Below are 12032 nucleotides of genomic sequence, written 5' to 3'. Positions count from 1 at the left end.
TAGCTATGGGCGGAGGGATGCGGCGAGATACGATTCGCGAGTGTCACGGTCGCACGTCGGCCGAAGGCATCTTTCTTTCCGCTGCCGCTTTCTGTACGCTGATTTGTTGAGACAAAATAATTAATTTCTCAAAAACTATTGCGAATATCGCAAAACGGCACAGGACTTTCTTGCTCACCTCAATCCGTTCTACGTTCTCACCAAGGGTCATCATGGGACTTCGGGACACCCTGTATATATATATATATATATAATGTATGTTTATATATATTTATGTTTATGTGTATCTCATGTACTTGTATTGTAAATATGAACATTTTCACTACAATAAATATGGTATTTCTTTAAATTTGTAATAATTTTTTTAAAAACACACACATCTAATTAAATAGACTATCTTTATAAATAATATTAAATTTCATATATCTTTTAATCTACAAGCAAATATTACATGCTAATTAACGATTATTCTAAATGCAATATTACATACAAATTAACAATCGTATGAATTAATCTTGAAACATAATAATGAAATCAGATTTCCATATTATTTTAGTAAAGTTCGATATATTTCAGTAATTTTCATCGACATTTCAATGAGAGAATTTTCATATTCTATCATGTAGAAGAATACACAAAAATTACATTTTAATACATTAGTCAATTAGTCAATCATCAATTATCAGCGAAATTCAGCACGATTTCGTTATTTAGTCAAAACTTTTCAATAAATGAGGTACATTTTCATAACAGGAAATTGCATGTACTAAATATTTTTATTTTCAAACATTATGAAATTCTGATAAAATAAAACGACTCGCTATTGGCCAGCCCGATGAAAGTAATATGCTGATGCTCAACATAGCGCGTTTAATTCTATCGGATACAATTTTGAGACAGAAAATCAGACAGTACACAATATTTATGATAAATATTCCTAAATATTTATTTCAAATTATTAAAAATATAAATATTTTATTATAAATATTTTATGTACATAAATAAAGTATTAAAATTCTTCAAAATTTTTTTAAATTATTCAAAATATTGTTAAAAAAATTTTTTTATAATAATACTTATTTACAATTCATTATAAATTGTAATTCTTTCATCAAGTTTCAGCGCAATTCAGCAAAATTTTTAAAATTATTGAGAAATGTTTTTACGAATATTTCAGCAAAGTTTTAATACAATTTACTCAGTTTTCATTACAATCCAGTAATTTTCATTAAATATTTCATTAAATATTTCAATATTTTTTCATTACTTTTCATCAATATACATTAAAAATTCATTATTTTTTCACACTTTTCACTACAATTCATAGTGAAAATCATGATTCATGATGAAATATTTTCAGCAACTTTTCAATAACTTTCATTTCTCATTTCGACGATTTCATTGTATTTTCAGTAAATTTTTTCCATCAGGATGCAGCACAAAATTTAAATTTTTTTGCAGTATTTCCTCAACGACCGACTTAATTATTAATTAATGAATTTAAGGAAGGTACTACAAAGATATACAGGGTTATCGAAAAGTATCAGACGCCCCTAATATCTTCAGTTAGAATGCATTTTGGAGAAAATGTCCAATAGCAAAGTTGTATGGTTTCATGCGGGGAGTAAGATGATGACCTTGACTTTGACCTTGACCATGTCTTTCAAGATCATTTCAAGGTCAACATTATTTTTTTAAATGGAACCCCCTACATTTTATTGCATATTCTTATAGCTTATCTCGAGAGCTTTCCAAAACGCTAGAATAAATCATTTTTTCACTAAGTACTTTTTGAATTATAAAGATTTGAAGTTAACAATTTTTTGACACAAAATGTAAAATATCTTATAAAATATTATTTAGTTTTCAGTAATCATAACCTTAATACTTTTGTGCGCAGAATAATGAGACCAATTAATTGGTTTAAAGAAGATACATTAACCACACGCCACTCTTGCCTTAACTGGCGGGACCCACACGCCACTCTTGCCTTAACTGGCTGGACCCACACGCCATTCTTGCCTTAACTGGCCGGACCCACACGCCACTTAACAAATTGTTAATTTCAAACCTTTATAACTCAAAAAGTACTTAATGAAAAAATGTTTTATTCTAGCGTTTTGGAAAACTCTTTAGATAAGCTATAAGAATATGCAATAAAATGTAGGGAGTTCCATTTAAAAAAATAAGGTTGATCTTGAAATGACCTTGAAGGACATGGTCAAGGTCAAAGTCAAGGTCATCATCTTACTTCCCGCTTGAAACCATACAACTTTGTTATTGGACATTTTCTCCAAAATGCATTCTAACTGAAGATATTAGGGGGGGTCCGATGACTCTGTATATACAATATTTATATAATTTGCATAATATATATTATATAATATTTGATATATAATATTTGTATATAAATACATTATACATATAATTATACCCAGATAGCCAAATCTGCTCGAGAAAATTTTTCCCAACACTTGACTACAAATTTTGCTGCCAAAATGTCATCAAATTGGACACAATATCTGCTAAATCAAAATTTGTTGGCAAATTGGCGCCAAATACCGAGCAAGATTTGTGCGGCGCCGTTTGACGTCAAATTGATGCCAAATACTGAACAAAGCTTGGTGAAATCTAACGCCAAATTGACGTCAAATACCGATCAAAGTTTGTGCGGTGCAGTTTGGCGCCAAACTTTGCTCGGTATTTAGTGACAATTTGGCGTCAGATTTTGTCACCAAGCTTTGCTAACAAAACCCAAGTATATTGCGGACGTAGATGACACCGGATTTGTCGTCAAGTTTTGGTCATATTTGGTGTTAATTTGGCGACAATTTGGTACCAAATTGTTTGCTGGATACATAACTTGATTTTAATATGTTAATATATTGTACTATAAATAAATAGCATTAAAGTTTTTAAGATGAATTATCAATAAATATACTACTAATTATTAAACTAATGTATACATCCCAGATAGCATACAATATTTATGAAATATTTTAGAAATATGGATATTAAATATTTTATAAATATTTAAATGTCCCAAATTTTCAGGTATAAAAAAGATTATAATAAATATTTAAAAATATTTATGAAAAATATTCCTCATAAATATTTTTATTAAAAAGATTATGATTTGTGAAAGATATATTAGGTGCGCAACTAAGTTCCCGCTATTTGTCAATAGATGGCTCCAGCAGTAAGTGCTGTGTGGCGCCCCAGCGAGAGCTGGACACACATGCGCGCACACCAGTGCAGCCAGTACCGCGCGCTGATAGGCGCAAGCAGCGGCTACTGCCGCGCCAGTTATTCGCGGTTGCGCCGCAGAGTTAGAGGCGTTTTCCTCTCTATAGGTAGAAACGACGTCCAGACGACAGTGTTCATGACTGTTTCTCGAGACACGGTAGTACACACCGGTTCCTCCAGCACGTCGTTTAGAGAGAGGGCCACCGTCACCTCTTTGTCTTCCCGCTTGGGTTCCCTGCTGCGGCACCGGAGTGCCCGGCAACCGCGTCAAGTGACCAGGAGCGGGTGCAGCAGGAACGGCAAAGGCTCACTGAGATATCCGTCGCGCAAGTGCCATTATTAGCAATCTGTTTGTGCGTGAGTGTGACGCGTGTGGAAAACGTACCACACGCGCGTGTCTTGTGCGCGGGTGAGTGCTCGCGCGGTATCGCGTATCTCGCATGCCCGCACGCATGCAATTATTGCCTGTGTGTTCTCGCCTACACAGTGCCCTTAGGTTAGTTCTTGCGAGTCCCTTGTGCGTGCGCCGGGATTAACGCGCTGACCACGTGCTCACGCACGGCCCACGTTGCGCCCCTGTACCGGCGAAGTACAGATCACGTGATCTTGCACGATCACAAGCGTGTGCGGTCTAGGACACAAGGTCCTGTGCACGTGCTCGAGCACGTGCACACGTGCGTACGTTGTCACACGCTAGAATGTTTTCGATTTCTCGAGCGTGTGGTAATATTTATTTTTTTTTCCTTTTGTTCTTTCTTTTTTTCTCAAGCGTGATAACATTTAATTTTGTCGTTATTCAAACGAGCGTTGTGACTCGACCATTCTGTGATAATTAGAAGCCCGCCTTGGTTAGGCCGCCAATGTAATTAGTGCGTATTTTTCTGGCGATCTCGTGCGTCTCAACATTATAACATACGGCGTCGTGGCTGCTGTCCACCATTATTTATATGCGTATATAGTGATTAAAGTTATTTAGAGGTTACGAGAAAGAGTGATTGGTCATTGCGGGAGCGATGCACTTGGACACGGTGTATTTGGACACAGCCAATCACAGCACCGTATGATTAGAGACATTTGTAGGGTCCCTTGGAACAGCGACTTGTGATTGGACTGTGTCCAATTGCCCCGTGTCCAACTGATATACACCCGGTCATTGCTACGTGTCAATTGTGTGAGTCTGTCCAGGGTTGCAGTCAAGATCCAAATTATACAATTTTAGTGTGGTGCCCACACACGATTGCCACGTGTGTGGTGAGTCAAGATCCCAGTGCTGGTCGATTTTGACATATCCAAAACGTCATGAACCAAGCTTAGACATATGGTAAACAAACCGCTTTGATACGTTAGTGATTTTGTTTTGGCGTCATACTTTTTTTGGTTGTGTGAAAATGTCTGATTTTGTGCCAAATAATCGTCATTTGCGGGAAGTGTTGATTTTCTTATTTCATTCGAAGAAAATGGCGGCTGAAGCGCATCGAGAGCTCCAAAAAGTTTACGGAGATACTGCTCTAAGTGAAACAACGTGCCGTGATTGGTTTCGTCGCTTCAAAGACGGTGATTTCGATGTTGACGACCGTCCGCGTGAAGGAAGGCCAAAAACCTTCGAAGACGCTGAATTGGAGGCATTGCTCAATGAGGATCCGTGCCAAACGCAAGAACAGCTTGCTTCAGCATTAGGAGTTACCCGCCAAGCCATTTCCAAGCGATTGCATGCGTTGGGAATGATTCAAAAGCAAGGAACTTGGGTTCCTTATGATTTGAAGCCAAGGGACGTTGAGCGTCGTTTTTTCGCCTGTGAACAACTGCTCCAGCGGCAAAAAAGGAAGGGTTTTCTTCATCGCATCGTGACGGGTGATGAAAAATGGATTCATTACAGCAACCCAAAGAAAAGAAAGTCATGGGGACTGCCCGGTCATGCTTCTACGTCGTCGGCTCGGCCGAATATTCACGCTGCGAAGGTTATGCTGTGTATTTGGTGGGACCAGGTCGGTGTTATTTATTATGAGCTGTTGAAACCGAACGAAACCATCACTGGGGAACGGTATCGAATTCAATTGATGCGATTGAGCCGAGCACTGCGCGAAAAACGGCCACAATACGAGCAGAGGCACGAAAAAGTGATTCTACTGCATGACAACGCTCGGCCTCATGTTGCCAAACCCGTTAAAACCTACTTGGAAACGCTCAAATGGGAAGTCCTACCCCATTCGCCATATTCCCCAGATATTGCGCCGTCCGATTATTACTTGTTCCGTTCGATGGCACATGGTCTGGCTGATCAGCAGTTCCGCTCATATGAAGACATAAAAAAATGGCTTGATTCGTGGATAGCCTCACAAAACGAACGCTTTTACCGTAACGGTATTCGAGCTTTGCCAGAAAGATAGGAAAAAGTTGTAGCTAGCGATGGGCAATACTTTGAATGATTCATTTGTAACCATTTTTTCACAATAAAGTCGCATTTTCATAAAAAAAACAGCGAGAACTTAGTTGGGCACCTAATATAATAAATATTTTTCATAAATATTTAAAAATATTTATCATAATCTTTTTCATACCTGAAAATCTCGGACATTAAAATATTTATAAAATAATTTATAACGCTTTTGCGTTACGTGCGGGATAGTCTTAGTCGGTGCGGTCCAAGGTTTAGCTCAATAAATTAGAAGCAGTGGTGTAGATAATAATAAGTGAGTAACTATATTCTAATATAATGGTTATTTACAATGAGATACATATGAAGTTACACCGCTGGCATGTGATCGCGTTTTTGCTCCCGGCTGAAGCCTAAGTTGTGATCGCGGTATTAGCTGCAAGCGCCCAGATTCGCGCGCGGGTCGCGGGATGCGGTCGGCGTTGTCACGCGATATTCTATTGCCTGTATTCTGAGTGTGTATACTCAGCGGACTTTAAACTATTGTTCATACCGGCTTTTAACCGAACCGGTTTCGGGACGGTTGTTGTCGCGGTGTGTCTCGGGACTTGTATACGCTAGATATGTTAGGCGATGTCGGAGCGCCCAGCGAGAAAGGTTACGTCGATTCGACGTCTACTAGATGTCTATATGAAACATCTATCTACCATCTACGTCTAATCTAGATTAAGATCTATATCGATCTAAAAACGGTCCACATTTAGATGTTTAATAGACCGTCATTTCGACGTCTTTTCGACATCGATCAATAAGTCATTTCTCACTAGATTGTTTCATAAAAATAACTAATTCCTAATTTTCTTTATGTCTTATAAACTGCTAGAAACCGAAAATTATCAAACACACGCTAAAACTTTCGCGAATCCTGCCTCGAAAATTTCGAATTCGAAGTAGTCACCCATCCATCATGACTGCGTTGCTTAACCTGACGATCGAGCGGCACGCGGTGTTCCAATGACTCCAATGATGTTCTTACAATTTATGCTTATAAAATGTATACTTACAATGTTCACAGTATATTATAACGTACCTAGCAAATATACGCGTTGATTCGCCTGTCTATTTTATTTAATATCTCTAAAGTTTATGTAGTTATTTGCAAAATGACTTTGATCATTCCTTCCAGTTTAATGTTTTTCGAGTAATCTGACATTCCTATCTTTGTAATACTATAATTGAATCGGAAATCTAAAAAAAAAAACTGACGTTTCCACTTAGAATAAATTTTTTATGCAAAATGCGCGCGATCTCAGTGAGAAATGACTTATTTATCGACGTCGAAATCGTCAAATAGACGTCGATTTGACGTCGATCGATAAGTCATTTCTCATTGAGATATTAGACGTTGATTCAATATCGAATAGACATCTAGAGAGATTGTAAATAATCGACAAAATAAAATTCCGAAATTTTATCGAAAACTCTCTTTTAATGGTCAATATATTATGAATGGATTCTAAAACATTAGAATTTACTCAAAATACAAGACTAAATTGCCATTTTTCTAGACATGCATTTAGACTAGACGTAAGACTTCTCCGACGTTGGTTAAACGTCGAATCGACATCTATGTTCTCGCTGGGCGGTGCTAAGTAGCCGATGTCGATTTCGCGAATCCACCTCGGTCGACGGATCGGTCTGGGTACAGGATGTCAACGTCGCGTATTCACCTTGGTCGACGGAATGGTCTATGGAAAGGATGTCGACGTCGCGTATCCAATTCGGTCGACGGATCGGTTTAGATACAGAATACCGACGTCGCGTATCTACCTCGGTCGACGGAACGGTATATGGAAAGGATGTCGACGTCGCGTATCCACCTCGGTCGACGGAACGATCTAGGATCTCTAGGAAGTTGCGAGCTCTGGTCAGTTGAGCGCCTTAGAGCAGCTCTCCGGCGGATCTCTCTCGATCCCGATTTCGCGTCGGCTTTTATACGCATTTTAGCAAATAGCGACGCTGTTTGTTGATGTCGCGGATGTTCGGCGCTTGTCACACGGTTGTTCGGTGTAAACACTAGCTAAATGATTGTCGTGACAATCCGTTATTTCTGTGGATCGTCACATCGCCCTCCCTCCTCGCAGTGCCCGTCCCGGGCACTCCAGCCTAACTATATACACCTTATAAATTACCCTTCACCTAATCGAACTAACTATTTATCTATTCCTATAAATCTACTCTTAACTTAACCTAACTATTACTCAAAGTATATAACTTAATCTACTAATGAACAAACTTCCTTATACTAATAACGCGCTAACTGAAATATCAAATCATTCTGTAATTGTTTTTCATTTGTCTGCCGCTCTACTTGGCCCTATATGCGATAATTAATTCGCCCGATTTTGTAAATTTAAACCGCCATAATTTCCCGTCGACGTACCGTCGGTACCTATGCGAAGTGTGCACTGCGTGGTATGGTACGTCGACGGTTCCCGAAATCAGTACCCGATACGTGGCTTGCGGTTTAATTTTCGCGAATTTTTATGTTAACCGGCTCGTCGGCTAAGACTCTCACCGATGGTTTGCTGTTAGTCTGGCTGGTTGGTACCGGTTTATTTGGTGCCTGTTTTGTGTTCGCTGCTGTTGGTGCTAGCGTTGCGCTCCAAGTGACGGGTCTGATCCGTGGTCGTTGTACTGATCGTGGCTGGTTTTCTTGGCTCATTAGCATCCGTAGTTTGTTTTCGGCGACTCTGGCAGACGGCGGCGTTTTGCGGCAGGCGATTACTGGTCTGAGCTTTAGTCCTTCTTCGCTCATTTCTACCGGTGGTCATTTACCCAGCTGATTCTTTCCGGAGGTTGTCTTCTTTTTGTCCAGGTCTCCCGGTTTTATGAGGGAGTCCCAGAGAGCGTGAGTCTCCACTTCGTTCCATGTTGTAAGGAGTGTCTCGATAGTATCGTTTATATCGATGTCCATGGTTCGTTGACTGGTTACTTGTGTTGGTCCTCTTATATCGTTGCTCCTTTTATATCGTTGTTCGTGTGTTTCTGCTTCTTCGAGGTCGTCTTGTATGTATGCCTATTAAAATCATTATTGATCTATTCCCTTGTATGTGCCGCGTTTGATGCTACTTTGTGGCTGGTGTTTGGCCAAATCCGACTCGAATAATGTTGTCGTTGCTCCGGCAATGGTTCCTGCGGCGGCTTCCAATTCTCTAGCCAATTTATTAGCTCGCGATTGAACTCCATGATTTTGGTTGGCTTGCTTATTTGCTTGTCTTCGACGTACTGTTCTCTTTGAGCCCAGCTCACTCTTTTAATATATGAATTCCCTCCCCGAGGCTCGTTTTAATTTATTGGTGGGAAGGAAGGAGAAGGGGGAAACCCAATTTTGTTGTCTATGTTTCGGTTTTATCTGTCTTTAGGTCACGCACGTGTACGTGTTTATGCCACTTATTGTATTCGTCGATTACATCGACGATTATTGGCGAGATAATTCGTTTTACCGTTAATGGTCCTATGTATTTCGGTGCTACTTTTGCGTTGATAGCTTTTTCCTTATTAGACAGCGTATGCGCTCTTTTCTATACGATGTCTCCGACTTTTGGCTTCCAGGGCCTTCTCCTTAAATTATAATATTTTTCTTGTTTCCGAAACGAGCGAGCCATATGGATCTTTATTAGTTTATAAGCGTTCTTTAATTGTTCGTGGAGCTTTGTTGATGTTACGGTTTGACTTTGATTCCGTTCAAATTCCTGCGAGCTCTCTTCCGTTATTCAGAAATGCTGGTGTGTATCCTGTGCCCTCGTTTTGTGCCGTATTAAAAGCGAATTTTATCTGGCTCAAGTGCTCATCCCAGCTTCTGTGTCTTTCCACATATTGGGAAATCATGGTTTTTATCGTTCTATTGACTCTTTCTACGGGGTTGCACTGTGGAGTCCAAACCGGTGTCCATCGGTTGTATCCCAAGCTCTCTGGTAGTTTTCCTCATATTGCCTGATTTGAACTGAATCCCATTGTCCGATATTATAGTGTCCGGGGATCCGTGTTGGTACACGATCTCCTCTAGGAAACCTTGTGCCATTGCGGTGGCCACTGCTTGGCGCAACGGCTTAATCTCGATCCATTTCGAGTATCGGTCCTGCATCGTGAGGATCCAGGTATAACCTTTCTTGGACCTTGGCGGCGGTCCTATTAGGTCCAGGGAGACCTGTTCCCACGGCTTTTGGACATTTGTTGCGTGTAACTGTCCTGCCGGTTGCAGCTGCGAAGCTTTATGGGCCATGCAGTTTCTGCATCTTTTTACGTATTGGCTGATGTCTCTAAACATTTCTGGCCAATAGTATAGCCGAGTCATTCGGCAAATTGTCTTCGCGATCCCAAGGTGGCCTGCCGACAGATCGTCATGATATTTTTGGAGTGTCTCGGATCGTTGGTCGTGTGGGATGCATTGCTTCCACTGGTCCTGGCTTGACACTTCTTTGAAATCGAGACTATGTAAAATATGCCCGTATAGGTGGCCATCTTTCATTTGATAATCCGGATATAGATGCGGTTGTTCTGTTACTTGTTTCTCCTTTTGCTTGTATCATTGACACTCTATCGTTGGCTGTATTGCGGTGATTACCGGTTGACGTGACAGTACATCGGCCACCCTGTTCATACTATCTTTCCGGTAACGTATGTCGAAGGTATATTGCTGTAATTCAAATTTCCACCTGCCTAACCGCCCGATGGTGATTCCAATTTCTGTAACCATCGTAACGATTGGTGGTCGGTCAGCACGGTGAATTTGTACCTTTCCACCTAACATTGCATCTTCCGGATTCCCCATACGACTGCAAGGCATTCTAGTTCTGTTGCACTATAATTCTTTTCGGCGTTGTTTAGCGTCCGACTTGAGTAAGCTATAACGCGCTCGCCCTCATCGAATACTTGCGTGAGTACGGCTCCTAGTCCGTGTGTGCTGCGACGATACTCGCGAACGTAAGTTTCGCGAGCGACGGCAAACAGTCGCCTGTTCGCCGCGTCGTCAAATTGCCGTCGGCTCCCGGACACGCCACTAAGATTTCCGCGAGAGTTGGGGGCCAGGTACGGAAAGGCCGCACCACCTCGATAAACGCGAGAGTAGATAATTGTTACGAAAAGAATGCGCGTCCCGGAACCGTCGGGACCGGTAGCTCTATTAAATTAAAGTCGGAGACGGGATGGGTTAGGAGGAGGCGAAATTACTGGACTCGATTTTGATAATAATGAGACGTTTATTCGGGGACTCTCGCACGTCCCGATAGTCGATATACGCGAGACGGTACAATTCGCGAAACGTTACACGAAGCCCGAGGACGCTTTCCTCGAGCGAGCCTTCTTTTACTCGCGCGACCACTCCGCGGACGAGACACGGCACGATACGGGACGATACGCGACACAATTAAATCTGGAGCAGATGGTCAGTCTTACAGTTTTTCGGTGGCGACCCTTGCGTCGGCGGCGGCTTCGGCGACGACGGCGGCGAGGTCGGTAGTGGCGGCGATCCTCTCTCTCTCTCCTCTCTCTCTCTCTCTCTCTCTCTCTCTCTCTCTCTCTCTCTCTCCGTCCGCTCTCGCTCCGCTCTCTCACGTTTACACTCCGCTCCCTCGTTCTCTCTTTCCCTCTCTCTCTCTCTCTCGTACTCTCTCTTTCTCACTTGGCGGTGGCACGCTGAACTGAATGCGCTCGCGGCGGTAGTCGCGGTAAGGCTGTCAGCTGTTTCTTCCTGGGAGGATCGCGTATCCTCGCGGATCCTCCCTCGTCGCTGCCCCTCTCGTCCTGGGGTCGTCGATCGTCGAGAATCGGCAAATTTCGGTAATATTGTCTCGAGACACTTTTCGTCTCGAGACATTGTTGACATCGGGAGTTCGCCTGTTGTCTCTCCCGGCTCTCCCGTTTTTTCCTGCCGGGTTTCTCGCGACGGCTGCTTCGCTAAAAGTAAATACAGCTGATCCGTCTAAGCGCGATACTGTATTATAACTACGATAGCTTCTCAGCGATAGAATATTCTCTATTGCTGAGCGCCCGATAATTCGCGATAATATATTTGAATCACCAAAGTACGAGAGTGCGATTCACCTGAGCAAGGGCTTCGCTAGTCGTCATCTGCTGCCTCCTCGCTCCTCGATGTCCTCCGCTCCTCGTCCTGATGGCCGGCAAGGGACGTCGAGGGGCACAAAATTCGGGACGCGCTGACCTTCGCATCTGCTCCGCTCGCAAAAATCGCTTCTTCGCTTTGTTCTAAATATTCACAACAAACAATCCGACGGAACGCGATATTCGGCAAGGTCTCGAAAAACCGTTAGCGACACGGCACGCGATAAACATTCTCACTAATCGGTACGGGGTTCTTGAGACGGGCGCCTCCACGGCTGCCACGTCACAA

Source organism: Odontomachus brunneus, unplaced genomic scaffold (assembly GCF_010583005.1).
Source record: "Odontomachus brunneus isolate Ranch 3 - 2012 unplaced genomic scaffold, Obru_v1 Obru_scaffold_146, whole genome shotgun sequence".
NCBI classification, from domain to species: Eukaryota; Metazoa; Arthropoda; class Insecta; order Hymenoptera; family Formicidae; genus Odontomachus; species Odontomachus brunneus.
This window is presented reverse-complemented; position numbering follows the sequence as displayed.